Source organism: Clarias gariepinus, chromosome 14 (assembly GCF_024256425.1).
Source record: "Clarias gariepinus isolate MV-2021 ecotype Netherlands chromosome 14, CGAR_prim_01v2, whole genome shotgun sequence".
NCBI lineage: Eukaryota > Metazoa > Chordata > Actinopteri > Siluriformes > Clariidae > Clarias > Clarias gariepinus.
The window spans coordinates 9291329-9305351 of NC_071113.1; the positions used below are offsets into that span (position 1 = coordinate 9291329).

Genomic DNA, 14023 nt, shown 5'->3' on the forward strand with positions numbered 1-14023 from the left:
CAACCCATCCAGACCCTCAGAGCCGATCGATCAATATTCAAGGCCCTTTCCTTTGTGTCGAGGGCTATTATACAGCTCGGACAATGACGTTAGTTATTGGGTTTATTTGAATTGGCACTCATGCTCAGCGCAACATTGTGGCAGAATGGCACATGCAGTGTTTCTACATTTGAATTCAATTCAGTTGAAATGTTTTTTTTTTTTTTTTTGTCCTGGTCAGCTTCCATTATGCAGTTTAGACCCTGAGACATTTGGAGCATGTGTTTGAATTCATCATTCGGGCCCAGAGGTGAAATGACACCATCAAGACATGAGCAAGAAAGCATAGCTGTTTCCTGTCTGGATTTAAAGCCCTCTACGCTTAAATTCTTTGCACACCTGCTTCTAATACCCAAGTCACACACTTTGGACATATGGTAGCAACCTTTTCATGACAAAATTGAGGAATATCAGTGTTATGATGTAGACACTCATGACACTGAAAAAAAGTGTGTGTTGATGTACTGTGTGTGATACAGAGACACAATAGAAATCCAGGCATGTCCAGGAAACTCTCCTACACATTCAGTGTGTGTGTGTGTGTGTGTGTGTGTGTGTGTGTTTGCGCACGCACAATGCAACTTGCAGGGAAAGATTTGCCACACAGACATATTCTGCACACATATTCTATCCCACTAAGTGATAGTCCTGAGGAAATGCAAGATAAAAATGGCAAGAAGCATGCTTTTCCATCATCTATAAACAGAGGCAGTTTGTTCCTGCTAAATTATACACTTTAGAAAGCTTATGCCATAAGATTATATGTACACACTACTGTACACACAGCCTTAAATCTCGATCATCTCCCATTATCTGCATTTCCTGTTATACAGCTTATAAAGCACAGCCACAGACTTAAAACCTTATGCAAATTTGGGTTAAATGTTGCATCATGTTAAATGTTAGAGTCAGCGAGTCTCAGTGCCTAACCTTAAACTGTTCAGGGCAGATGCGCTTACATTACATTGCTTCTCTTATAGCACCAGAAATCTGATGGTCTGAAAGGAACCGGTTCTGTCAGAGACTGGGAACTTAAGTGTCTTTTTGTTGCCATGACAACAGGTCAAGCAGGTCATGGTGTTTGCAAAAAACAGCATGCAAAAAACTGAATTTAACCTATGTCATCTAGAAATACACACACATAGTACTTACACATGCTAAACCCCTAGCAAAACCATAAACCAGATGGATCGTGGAAGACGCAAATACTTGGCAGGGAATTGTACAGCAGGCTTTCAGAATAAATGAAAAACAGCCAAAATGCATATTTATGTTTCTAAAATGTGTAGAATGTTTAAAAAATAAAAATAACTCAGCAGCCAGACTGTTAAAGTAAATGTTTATGATTTATCGTATTATATGATTTGTTTTGTTAATACTTAATAGTGATTAATCACATTTCTTTTTCATCTAATTTCAAGCGTAGATGTTTCAACATAACCATAACCCTATATCCATATATATTAGAGATGTTAATGATTTATGATTAAATCAACTAATTACTGTTAAGAATTTAACCAATTAAAACACATTAACCGCTAATCTGCTGTAATCTAACGTGAGCTTTGCAATCCTCACTAGTCAGGCTGCTTACATACTTGATAACATATTTGAAGAGTCGGGTCTATTTGAAATGATTTTCGGGTCACATCATCGTTATTTCTAAACACTTTGATAAATTAGACCGCTCAACAGCATGAACTGTCGTGCCAGGCTGATGTGTGTGCACAGAGGGGTGGGGCTATTCGCAGAGGGGTGGGGCTATTCGCAGAGGGGTGGGGCTATTCACAGAGGGGCTTGTGTGTTTGTGTATGAGAGAGAGGGGTTAAACCAATGCTCTGCACAAAATAAAATATTTTACACATGGTAATTAATACACATTAATTATTATTAATCATTAATTATTTATAATTCTTTAACTATTAATTATTACATGCATTGAATCAGATTTTTCATCAGTGTGATGTGCTATAATGCTATAATGCTGACTCCATTACGGGGTCGCAAAAAAGTCAAAGTCAACTTTATTGTCGATTCTGCTACGTGTACAGTACATAAATATAAAGAATTGAAATTATAACGTTACTCTTAGTGCCCTTACAAATAACGCTAAGTACCGAAATTTTAATGTAAAAGAACTAAATAGTGTTTACAAAAAAATAAAAAATAATAATAAGACTTTAATAAATGCAGTAAAGTCATTAGAAATAATTAGCGGCGTCAGATTTTACGTGATGTGAGTGTTTTTCAAAAAGTTTTTCGACCCAAAGCTAGGTTTGCCTCAGCCTGACATTCTTTACCCAATGAAGTTTTGCGACATCCTATTTTGTGCTAATTTGTGAGCACTATTGGTAAATGAATATTAATAAGCGAGTTGGTGCGTTAGCCGTATACAGAGTGTAGAGCAAAGCTGTATCTGCGCACCCATGCTTTAGATTCAGATCCTAAACATTTGATGTAGTGGTTTCTTGGAAATTTTTGAAACCCTATTTTAGCTGTCCTCATGCGTCCGTACCGATTCCGTCAGACGCAAAGTCATAAGCGGCCACAAAGAAGCTACCCAAGTCGAAAGTCTATTTTGGGCAGCTATTTAATGCTAGGCTAACGCAGGCACGACTTCAGTTGGCACCATGACGTAGGCTTGCCAGTAATAATATTTTTAGCCATGATAGAACTTTGGTACAAATGGGATTTAGTGATTTATTAGTATTTTTTTAAATGTTAGAACCATTTTTGCTAAGTGCCCTCATTATATTCTGGCTCATACCGCTGACACACTGATCAGTGCATGGATTAATTATTCGCCAAGCCATGGAATAACGTCCAGCTTTGTCTAGCTACCTGAGATCTAAACCCGTGCAAATAACATGTTAGGTTTAACAAGCGGGACTGACACAACACTAGAGCTTTATTGCTACTAAAGTGCTTTAAATAAGAGTTTGTTGCTACAACAGTGATAAATGTGCTGCAGAAAAACAGCCGGAGCGAACTTGGCAGATCCTGAGATGTGTATTTGACATGTCCAGTCAGAGTTTCCTGTTTTTCTTTTTTTCATTTCCTTTTTTAGAGCACGGTATTTTGCCAACGTGAGGCTTTAGGATGTTTTTAATGAACGTAAATAATTTGGTGCAAGTAATTCATTCTTGCAAAAAAGCCTAGCTGGCTCGTGAATGAAATATACTTTGGCTGACGTCTCTCTTCGGGTGGGTGTCTCTGTGTATGTCTGTGTGTGCTTCATAGAGTTCATCTTTGTTGTGCTAGATGAAAGTATAAAGCAGTAAGTGAGCGCTGGCTGGAATGTGCTTAGGCCCGGTTGTCCTCTGGACTGTAGCCCAGGGAAACACTTCTCCATCCTTTTTAGAGGTTAAACATGGCATTCTCCCCAAGAACTACCTCCACAGCCAGCCGTCGCTATCCAGGGCCTCCATTCATGGCAGAGAGAGCCGTTGCTTGGCTTGTCGATTTGGACAAATAAATTATTAATCCTACTGAAAAAAAAAAAAAAAAAAAAAACCTCTGACAATCTTAATTGTCACATCATAAACCTAATGCTTTGCTTCTGTCAGGTCAATAAATGCTGCCAATGATGTGAATCGGCATGCTGGGTCTGTGCTGGGTCTGATGCTGAGCTGTTCTGGTCAGAAGGACCCCGGAGGAGCAGTGGGTGGAAGGTTCCCAGTGTTCACGACGCATAATTCAATGCAGCTGTTGGAGACTCTGGTTTAAAAAAAAAAGTAAGCAAGAAAGAAAGAGAGAGGAAAAAAAAAACTCTGGCTCAGACCAGAGACTTTGTTATGACAAGGAAAGAAATGGTCCTGTTACTCCAGAGCCAGCTCGACTGCTTAAAGACAAAAACAAAATGGTTGTTGTTCACCATAAGAACTGCAGCAGCACTATGTATTGGTTGTAATGCTGTAGGTGCACCATGGTGCTATTGTCCAAGAACTACTCTTTAATAGTGTTTTGTCTTCATGCGGTTTTGATGATCTGCATCATTTATTTGCCACGTTGACATTATAACCATAACCATGCACTATAACTATTCTAGCCAAATAGTAAGCTAATGGTTTCTATGCAATGATAGTTTTTCATTTGCTAGTGTCTTTGATTAGCTTAACTTGACCCATGCTTTAAAGCATCACTAAATGTACTGTAGATGGCTATTTCAGTGTGAGAGGTTATGTGAGCTGAATTCCTTGAATAGTTGCTGTAGTGGTTGTTGCTGTAGCTACTGAAACCCTATTTTAGGTGTCCGCACATGCTCACATCCCATGCCGATTGCATGAGAAGCAGCAAATCATCGATGTTTCTTAATGAGGCTAGCGTTAACTTGAAAACCTCCCATGGACAGACCATACTCCCGTCATATGCGGCCAAGGAACACAGCTGCTGATAACGATTTCCCAACAAACCGCTGCATCCAAATTTCATAGATGGTGTGGACATCACTGGCTCATAACTCTGCATCCACAGATAATCAGGAGTCCAGTACACATTTTTCTGAACTGACTCATGTGTCAAATGAAGCCGTACAACGCTCAGACAGACTCCATGCTTCCTTTTTAACATAGTTTTGGTGTTGGTTCAAGATCATCGGTTTTGTTTTTCGAACGTTTATTAGAAAGGAGAGTGTAATGCATGGAGGCACTGAGCTTCAACATTAAACCTGTTAATAATACACCAGCTTCAGTGCATCCTTTGCTTTTGCACAAGGAAATGCAGAAATCCATCTTAAACTGATATTCAATACTTTACAAAATTATTTTTGTATTTTATAAATTGAATTTTTATCAGTTGAATTTATAAGGTTGAATTTTTTTCCTGTCAGCCTTGTTCAGACTGTTTGCTTTACGTCTAAAACCCTGGCCTCTCAGGAACTCCTTTAATGGTCCATTGCTTTTGCTTTATTTAAAACAAACAGCCTGGTTTGATCACCCAAGGCGTTATGTTTTTGCAGGACAATGCACAACCTACCGGTAGCATGGTTGTGTTAGCGGTTAGCACTGTCGCCTTGCACCTGCAGGGTCTAAGTTCGATTCCCGGCTCTGTATGCATGTATGCAGTTTGCATGTTCTCCCCATGCTTGGTGGGTTTCCTCCAGGTACTCCGGTTTCCTCCCACAGTCCAAAGACATGCAGATGTCTTTGCATGTCTAGAGGCTACTTGGCGTTCCCAAATTTCCCGTAGTATGTGAGTGAGTATGTGTGTGCCCTGCTAAGGAGTGGCACCCAGGGTCTATTCCAGGAGTGTCTCCTGGAATAGACCCTGGGTTCCACTCCATCGCAGGGATGGAGACACTAATGGAGACACTGTTAGTCTCCTGGAATAGACCCTAAGTCTCCTGGGATAGGCACCAGGTCTCTGACCCTGAATACAGGTTAAAGCGGTAAAGACGATGAGTGAGAGTGAGTGACTGAGTAAGTTCACAACCTCATCGTGGCCACCACACCACTTGCACTTTACAGGAGCACATCTGGGAGCCACATCCCCCGCTCCAAATGTTTCCACATGTTTGGGGTCTTAAAGGAGTTCCTGGCAGGCCAGCATTTACATTTAGGCAGATGCTCCTATCCAGAGCAACTTAATTTTTTTTTTTATCTCATTACACATTTGAGGAGTTGAGGGTTAAGGGCCTTGCTCAAGGGCTCAACAGTGGCAACTTGGTGTTTTGTGGGGTTTGGTCCTGGGATCTTCTGATCCGTAGTCCAATGCCTTAACCACTGAGCTACCCCTGGCCTGATGCATTTCAGACATGCATCAGGCAAACTTTTTATCTTCATGATATCCAAGCACCAAGTTAGTTAATACTAGTACTAAGGTAATTGTAATAAGTACTAAGGATTTATTGAAAGATCTATGGCTGTGTGTGATACATTTTTTTCACTCTTGGCAGTGGTAACTTGATTGTGGGCTAAAATATACTACAATTTATCAATCCTTACAAGAGCACCTGAGACACTGGACAATAAACCCAAAAGCATAAGTTATCCTCCACCATATTTTACACAGCGTTTGGGGAATTTTTCCTCTATACAGCACTCTTTCGCCAAAAATGTGTGTGGGACCGAGAGGTTTTTATGGTCTTATCTGACCGTAACTTGTGTATTTCCCATGATGCTTGGAAAAGTTTATGTGCATCTTTATTTTGTGGGCTTCTTTTGTTTTAAAAAGCCTTTTTTTGTATTTATTTTGGTATTTAACAGTTTTGTAAAGAAATCCATCGATATCAATAATACAGCAGTCACTAGGCAAAACAAAAGACAACATTTTTCACTGTCACTCTGATCAAGCTAAGGTAACTAAAGAAACACTAGAAAGCGTGCACTTTGTAGGGCGACTATGTAAACCAGGGAAACAAATAAAATATTAGGTCATGCCTTTGATTGAGTAATACAAAGTCAGTTTCTGACTTACTGTAGGTCATTATTGGTGTGGATATCAATAGCTGTGTTTACATGGACAATATATATAGCAATCAGATTGCAGTAATTCTGATTCGAGATTCCAATTTAACTGTCTGGATAAGGTGTCGGTTTACATGCTCAAGGCATTTAATCAGAATGTAACTTTTTTAGAGTTTCTGCTCACCGTCGAGCTTTAGGGTGAAACCTCTCAGTACTATGACAGAAAAAGAAGAAAAAGGTTGTTGTTTCTCCCGCCTTCTACTTTATGATTGGTTATTAGAATTTAGTCTCATCTATAATTGGCTAACATTTTAAATGTAGTAAAGCATGGAGCCAATCAGTGCCCTTCCTCAGGTAGAGACCAGTTAAATGAAAGTAAAGACTGGTGGAAGAGAGTTTTTTTTCTAAAAGAGTTTACCGACCTGGAATGAAAGCAAGATTGTCTTTTTGGAAAGTCGTCACGAAATACCCAATATTACCCCCACTAAGGGAAAGCGTGCAGAAACAATATAGTTATTCCACCAAATGAGAAATGATCACAAAGGGTTTCCATGACTAATATTTATTCGATAGTTATCAAATATTTACATCAACTCTTTCATTCAGGTTTAAAATTTACTCTAATTGGGCCAGATTGGGTCGGACTGTTCTGACTGAACCGTTTACATGATGCATTAATTATTATGACTATTATTATTATTATTATTATGACTATTATTATTTGAATATTAATGTCTATGTAACCGCAGCACATACTGAGTACCATAAGGTATACTCAATCTCTAAAAAAATAATACATTTTGAAGTAGATAAACGTTTGAATCTTTCCTGATGGGGTCCAATTACTGGCATATTTTCAACTATTCCAGGCTTTTGAATGTTTTACAGTATATTGACTCCGATTGTCATCAGGGTGCCGTTTGGATTATATTTCACAGGACACACAAGAACTGTCTTTATTACAACCCTTTAATGTCTATGTGCAACACATGAACATACAGTACAACTACTCTGAGCGAGCGAGCAATAATGCGCAATAGAGATTGTTTCAGAGTTTTTTTGCACCTTACCGTTGCAACACCGCCACAAACTCTGATTACCCTACCGCATGCATATTTCAAAGGCCAGACTCTGTGCTACTGTTGCTCTTGGCAGAATCTCCACTGCATACAAGAAGTCGCTTTCTATTTTCCAAAGCATGAAAATTGTTCTCTTGTTTTCTTTTGCTCATTTCTAGGCGACTTATTTGCCTGCTAAGACACAACAAAACTAAAATGTGACAAAAAGCTAGAAATGCGCATTGCTAGAAAACCGCCTTTTAAAAAAAAGTATACACAGTGCATACAGGATCACAGCTGATTATCATAATCAATATTTCATCTGTTTATGGATTGTTACACCATATCCATTATGTAATGTGTGCACTATCCATGTGATCATTTTGTTGGACACTTTGTTGTGATTTTTCCATGATGGATAAAGATTAATGTAAATCGTCCGGATAATAAGACTAATTTACATTTTGAATCTGTTATGTTTAAAAAGTTTTCCATAAGAACGATTCTTGTTAAAGACCAGTTTCTCCAGGTGATTGACTGGAAAATTGCAATCACATCATTCTTTTGCTGTTTACACTGACTGACAGCTCAAAAATGTTGTTTTGTAGTTAAACTCGTTGTTAGGTGACTGCATGGCCATCGATTGTGTCCTTGTGCTTTCACATCATCCATCCATTTTATGTAACATGACATGAAATGGAACTTTGATTCCATTTGCCCTCCACAAGAATGCCGTTCAGGAATGCTGTTAATCTGTGACATATTTAACTGGGTCTGTTTGACAGTGCATCCATAACTCCACATTATACAGTCTTTCCCTGATGTTAGTTGTGCAGCTGATGAGCTGATGACATAGTGAGCGAACGTCCAGTTAGGAGAAAATCAGCAATGAACTGAATCGAACCCCGTGCCTTTTTTTATTTATTTTGTTTGCAGCAGCTGAAAATCGTTTCCATAGACAGCTAGTAAAACAGTATTAGAAAGGAGATATTAGGAGAGTGATCCATCACTAACACAAATGTGTGGCTCATTCAGATGCATTCCTTTGATGGCAGTGGTGGGAATTGCTTGATATATTTTAGACCGGCTTAGTGAATTAAAAACTGGTTATGTTTTGGGTTTTGGGTTTGACTGTAGTACAGAGCTTGATGTGGCTTGAAATCATTTCATGCAAATCAAATCTTGCCAATTATTTCACTAAGAGTCACTCGCCAAGAGCCCTTATTTTCCTCCAAGCGTTTGTTGAATCAGTAACATGAAAGAGCTGACATTGGCTTTGTTGGTTTATATGTCATATATTTAGACCTGTACTCTACTGTTGTGTACATTGCAATATATACTGAGTGTTTTTCTTTATTCATAGCTGATGAACTATAAATGTAATCAATTTCTTCAACAGGAAGAGGTTTGGCAATAGAATTATACTCAACAGTCCTCATACAGTATAATTATATATATATATATATATATATATATATATATATATATATATATAGATAGATAGATAGATAGATAGATAGATAGATAGATAGTAATGTTGGGAGAAATGTCATGTTCTCATATATGAGGACATTCGGATCTCAAGAGGAGACTTGAACGTGGAGATACACTGAGGGATGAGTTGTGGTTCATGAAACCATTGCACACATCATCATGTTGGAGAACGATGATTCGAAGATGTGCTCCATTTAAAAGCATGCTTTTTTTTTTTAAATTCACTGCACGAATGTGGTGCCTGGCATAAAAAGTCCTGACATTAGCCTGCCAACCTGGGCATTCAATAGATTTATCCCAGCACTATGCAAGTCCTCAGCTGGAACTGGAATACTCGTCTATGTCGAGCCTCATTGCTTTACCTTTCTAAGTCCCTTGCTTAACTCTGTGTGAACTTCGGATGGTTTTGTGGCTTTGGCTTCTGTATTTAGAAGCTGGCTCAAAATAAGAACATGTAGAACAAGAGTAATGACTTAAAATGAGTGATGACTTATTTGGCGTTGAGTCTTTGGGCTCAGGGGTTTGAGGTTACGGTATATGTATGTAATTAGTACTTATGTTTTAATAAAGGGTAATTGCAATGTTTTGTGCCAGAGTGAAAAGATCATGAGTACAACAAACGGTTAGTGACAGCAGTGTTGCAGCTGTTGCATTAATATCTGGTGGTGAAGAAGGAGCTCCGTTTCTTGGATAAAGACCTCTGTCTAGTGATCCAGCTGTGTTTCTATAGCCATTGGCGTTGACTAGAAGAATAAGTAGGCTGATTAAATGAGGTTCCTTTGCTGAGTTTACTCATTCTCATAGGATTAAGCGCTGTACAATCTCTGGGAGCCTGGTAGTAGAACCACTGCTTTCCATGAGGTGGTTTGGGGACCGTTTAAAGACGCCTCCTAAAGCTCTAATAGACAGATGACTCTGGATAGAGACCATGAGGCAGAACTAGTACCCCCTGGAGATATTGTAAATCTTAGTCTCGAATTTGGCTTTGAAACTTTTAAGAATTGCCGAGTGAAAAGACAAAACCTGTGGATTGGAAGTGATGGGAATTTGAGGATGGAAAAGCAAAAGTGATATGATGAAATGAAAATATGAAAAAGTGTGTAAGACAGAAGTTCTGACAGCCTTTAGGGAAAAAGTTACATTATTGCATAATAAAGCCACATAATTGGTTTTACAGAATGTGCTGGTTATAAATGCGCATTTCATGCACCAGTGCTGAATCATCAAACTTTTAAACATTTCAGAAGTAACTTATGTATCCACTTTTATAAAAAAGCCACATTCTTACATAATCAGATGTGGGCACTGGCTAATGAATGTCATAAATATACACATAACTCTAGAGGGTTTTGGAATTTGTACTTTGTACAATGCGAAATTTTTTGGCTAACCCATTCATATTTGTTGTAACTGCAAAGTCTCTCTGCAGCGGCCAGGTAGAGCACATTGTTACTGCACTACAAATCAAATTAAAAAGGTACCTAGGTATCGTGATATCATTTCAGATGGTCCTTGGTGAAACAATATCCAAAACTGTCTAGTACACATTTTCATCCGATTTTGCTGTTCTAGAGCTGCCTGGAAACACACACATACTTCAAGATTCAGCTCATTGGTGACCTTCTTTGTGATGCGGCTACATGAGTACTGTAGATCAAAAAAATCGTGTTGTGATCATTTTTAACACACATTGTGATCGCAAGTTAAACTGCGATATATTACCATTAAAAGCGCCGTTTGGTGTTTAAATATCCAGTACCAGTCAAAAGTTTGGACACAAGGATTTGTTTTCTACCCTCTAGAACAATACTGGAGATTATTCCAAAACTATGAAATAACACATATGGCATTACCGCTGCTGTAGAGGAGAAGTTCATTTAGAGTCACCAGCCTCAGAAATCACCAATTAACAACACAGTACCTCAGATTAGAGCTGTTATAAAGGCTTTAAAGAGCATAAGTAGCAGATACCAATCAATATCAACTGTTCAAAGAAGATTATTGCATTTTTGGACGCATTTAGCATTGTTTTTACAGTGTAGAAAGAAAGAAGAAAAAAAAAAGATTATAGAATTAGAAGGTGTGTCCAAACTTTTGACTGGGACTATATTTATCCAACAGCAAATTAAGATGATATTTGTTGATATTTAGCAAATATTATTCAAAACAAATAACCAAAATACACGTTAGACATTGTCCAATTTGTCAGTGTCGCTGTTTTTGAATCTAAATTACAAAAAGAGAATTTTCGGGCCACCAACTAAATTTCTTCCCTCTTCCAAAATAAGAAGATTGCTTTTCGAAAACAGAAAAAGCTTTACACGCCACAAATTCAGAACAAGCAACACACTGATGAATGAGTCGACTGATTGGACAGTTTTAACGTGTAAAGGTCAAGTTCAGTGCATTTTAGGGAAAAACTCAACATCAATTTTGTCTATGCGTACAGGTTATTACCTGTAAAAAATTTTGCGATTAGATAATAACATTTTCCCCCCAGATTTTCTCCCTAATTTATTCGTAGTAGTTTGAAAACATGCACTCGGCTAGCATTACGTCCCTTGGAGAAAGCATTTTTTAGAACTGCTGGCCACGCAGCATTGGGAATGGAATAACACACTCAGAAGTAGGGCTGAGCAATTAATCAAAAAATAATCAAAATCAACAATCTAACATTGTTGTTATTATTATTATTTTTTTAATTCAGTTAAAACTTTCCTCATGGTATGTGTTCATGTACTGTCCCCTTAAAAACATACTACCTAATTTGTGCCAAAGAAAATATGCCATGTCTGTCGTTTGGACACATTTGGCTTTAGTGAAGATGCTGAACGAAAAGAAGTCAAATGAAAAACAGTCGCAGCAACCAAAAGTAATCTGTTTCAATACTCGGCGCACAATCACATTACCGCATAGGACTAGTGCCTGGCTCAATAAACGAGAGAGGCTGACAAGCTCCCTGCAACAAGTGTCACAAAGCATATCTAACCTCACAATACACAATACGAAGAGGATTCAAGATGATGGAAAGAAATAACTGATGCCATTTCTACTACATTGCGAAGGATATAAAATTCCAGCTTTAACATTTAAGCTTATTTACAATGCAAAGTTATTAGTGAATTATGAGGGCAAAAACAAACAAACCAATCATTCAAGAATCATAGTTGAGACAAATGTTCAATTAATCATGATACTGATTTAAGGCTGATTTAGTAGTGCAGCACTACTTGGGAATGTTTCCTAAGCAACTTATATTAATCTCTCTCTCTCTCTGTATATATATATATATATATATATATAATATACATATATACTGTATATATGTGTGTGTGTGAGACATATTAAAACAAAAACAGTGTGCAGTGTGTAATTAAAACATTAGACTACTAGATCAGTTTCATTGCATCTTGTAATAGATTTTGAAAATGTTTACAGCCGTACCTTGGCATACGAATTGGCCCCATCTTAAAAAAAGAAATTTGACTCAGCCTAATAAGCAGTTTTGCCATATACGCAACCAAACCCAGCGCCGGCTAAGTTGCGTGCACAATCAGGAGCTGTTCAAAACTTACTCACACCAGTGAAGTGAGTTTGCATTTTTTATTCTTTTTTTGTTTTTTGTGCAAGATTTAGTTAAGAAATAGCACAATGCGTCCCAAGACTGTTATCAAGTACGGCAGCAAAAAAGAAAAGAAAGCCAATTTTATTTTTGTGTCAGGAGGGATTATAAATTAAGGTTAAGTGAGGTTTAATGTCTGTTTATTTCTTAATTTACATGTCTTTTCTAAATGTTTTTTATATGCAAAAATATGATTAGTAATATTCTTTGAGTGGCTGGAACAGATGATATGCATTTACACTATTTCCTATAAGAAAATGCGTTTTATAGTATGAAATTTCGCCTTAAGATATCGACCCCGGAACGGATTAAATTCGGATGCCATGGTACCACTGTACAGTAGACTGAAGAATATACCAAAATAAATTTCCTCAGTTGGAATAAAAAAAAATCCTTAATAGGTGTTCAATAGGATTGAGGTCATAGTGTTATCCGCATTAAACCATGCAGTGTGCCATTGTGCCCTATGGATCTGGGCATTATAGAAATCTTTTATCATATCGTAAAGGTGATCAGGGGAACTTTGTATTAATGTAGTGTAATGCCGCTACACTGTAACTCCAAGTGTAAGCCATAGCAGGCAAAATAAATGACTCCTGCAGTATAACATCCAGTAGGTTTTCTTTTAATTCATCACCCGTCTCTGTATATAGGCTAGTGGCCAAATAGACCACACCTTATAGTCTGGAAAATATGATATGTAGATGTGTGGACCTGATATTTTCATATGGTAATATTCATGTTAGTACAGTTTTTACAAGAAGTTAGCCTGAAAATAGATTAGCATGTAGTGTTTTTGTTAGAGACAGATATGATTTATATCCTGAGTCCCTTTCTGAGTTAATGGTTCAAACATGTGCTCATTTATCTTTGGACATTATTGACTACAGCCTGGTCAGATACAGTATGTTGACATTAAATCCTGAACACTTTCTTCTTTAGTTTCTTTATTATCATAAATATCAGAACGTGGTTTGATCGATCACCTTGTTTATATGTCGTGTTTCTCATGCACAGCATTTTACACAGGTTAGGATGTGTTGTAATTTATTTCGTTTCATAGACGTATATCCTGCAGTGCTAGTTTGTGCGGTTTGTTGTGAATCTACAGACACCCCTGTATTTCCGAAGATATAAATACGCCCTGAGGATTTGTCTGGCTTTTCTAGGCTTGTGGCAACAGGATTTCCATCACCAAATGAACTCAAGATCATGCCAGTTTTTGTCTTTTATGTTTTCAACCTGGGTCATTATTACCAGTGATCATGTTTTATTTGTCATGTGATATATACAGTAGTTATGAGGGTCCACGTTTTCTTTCAGCATACTGAACAATATGTGTTGATTATTGTTAAAACGTTTCGGTCCGCACCATTTAAAGCTCCATGTACATATTGGATGGATTA

General features: G+C 37.7%; 1 protein-coding gene across 1 annotated transcript in view; it reads left to right on the top strand.

The window, feature by feature from the left end:
• The window catches only part of LOC128541463 (protein bicaudal C homolog 1-like), an 81901-nt gene that overhangs the window by 3695 nt on the left and 64183 nt on the right, over positions 1–14023 (top strand). The window lies entirely within an intron of this gene.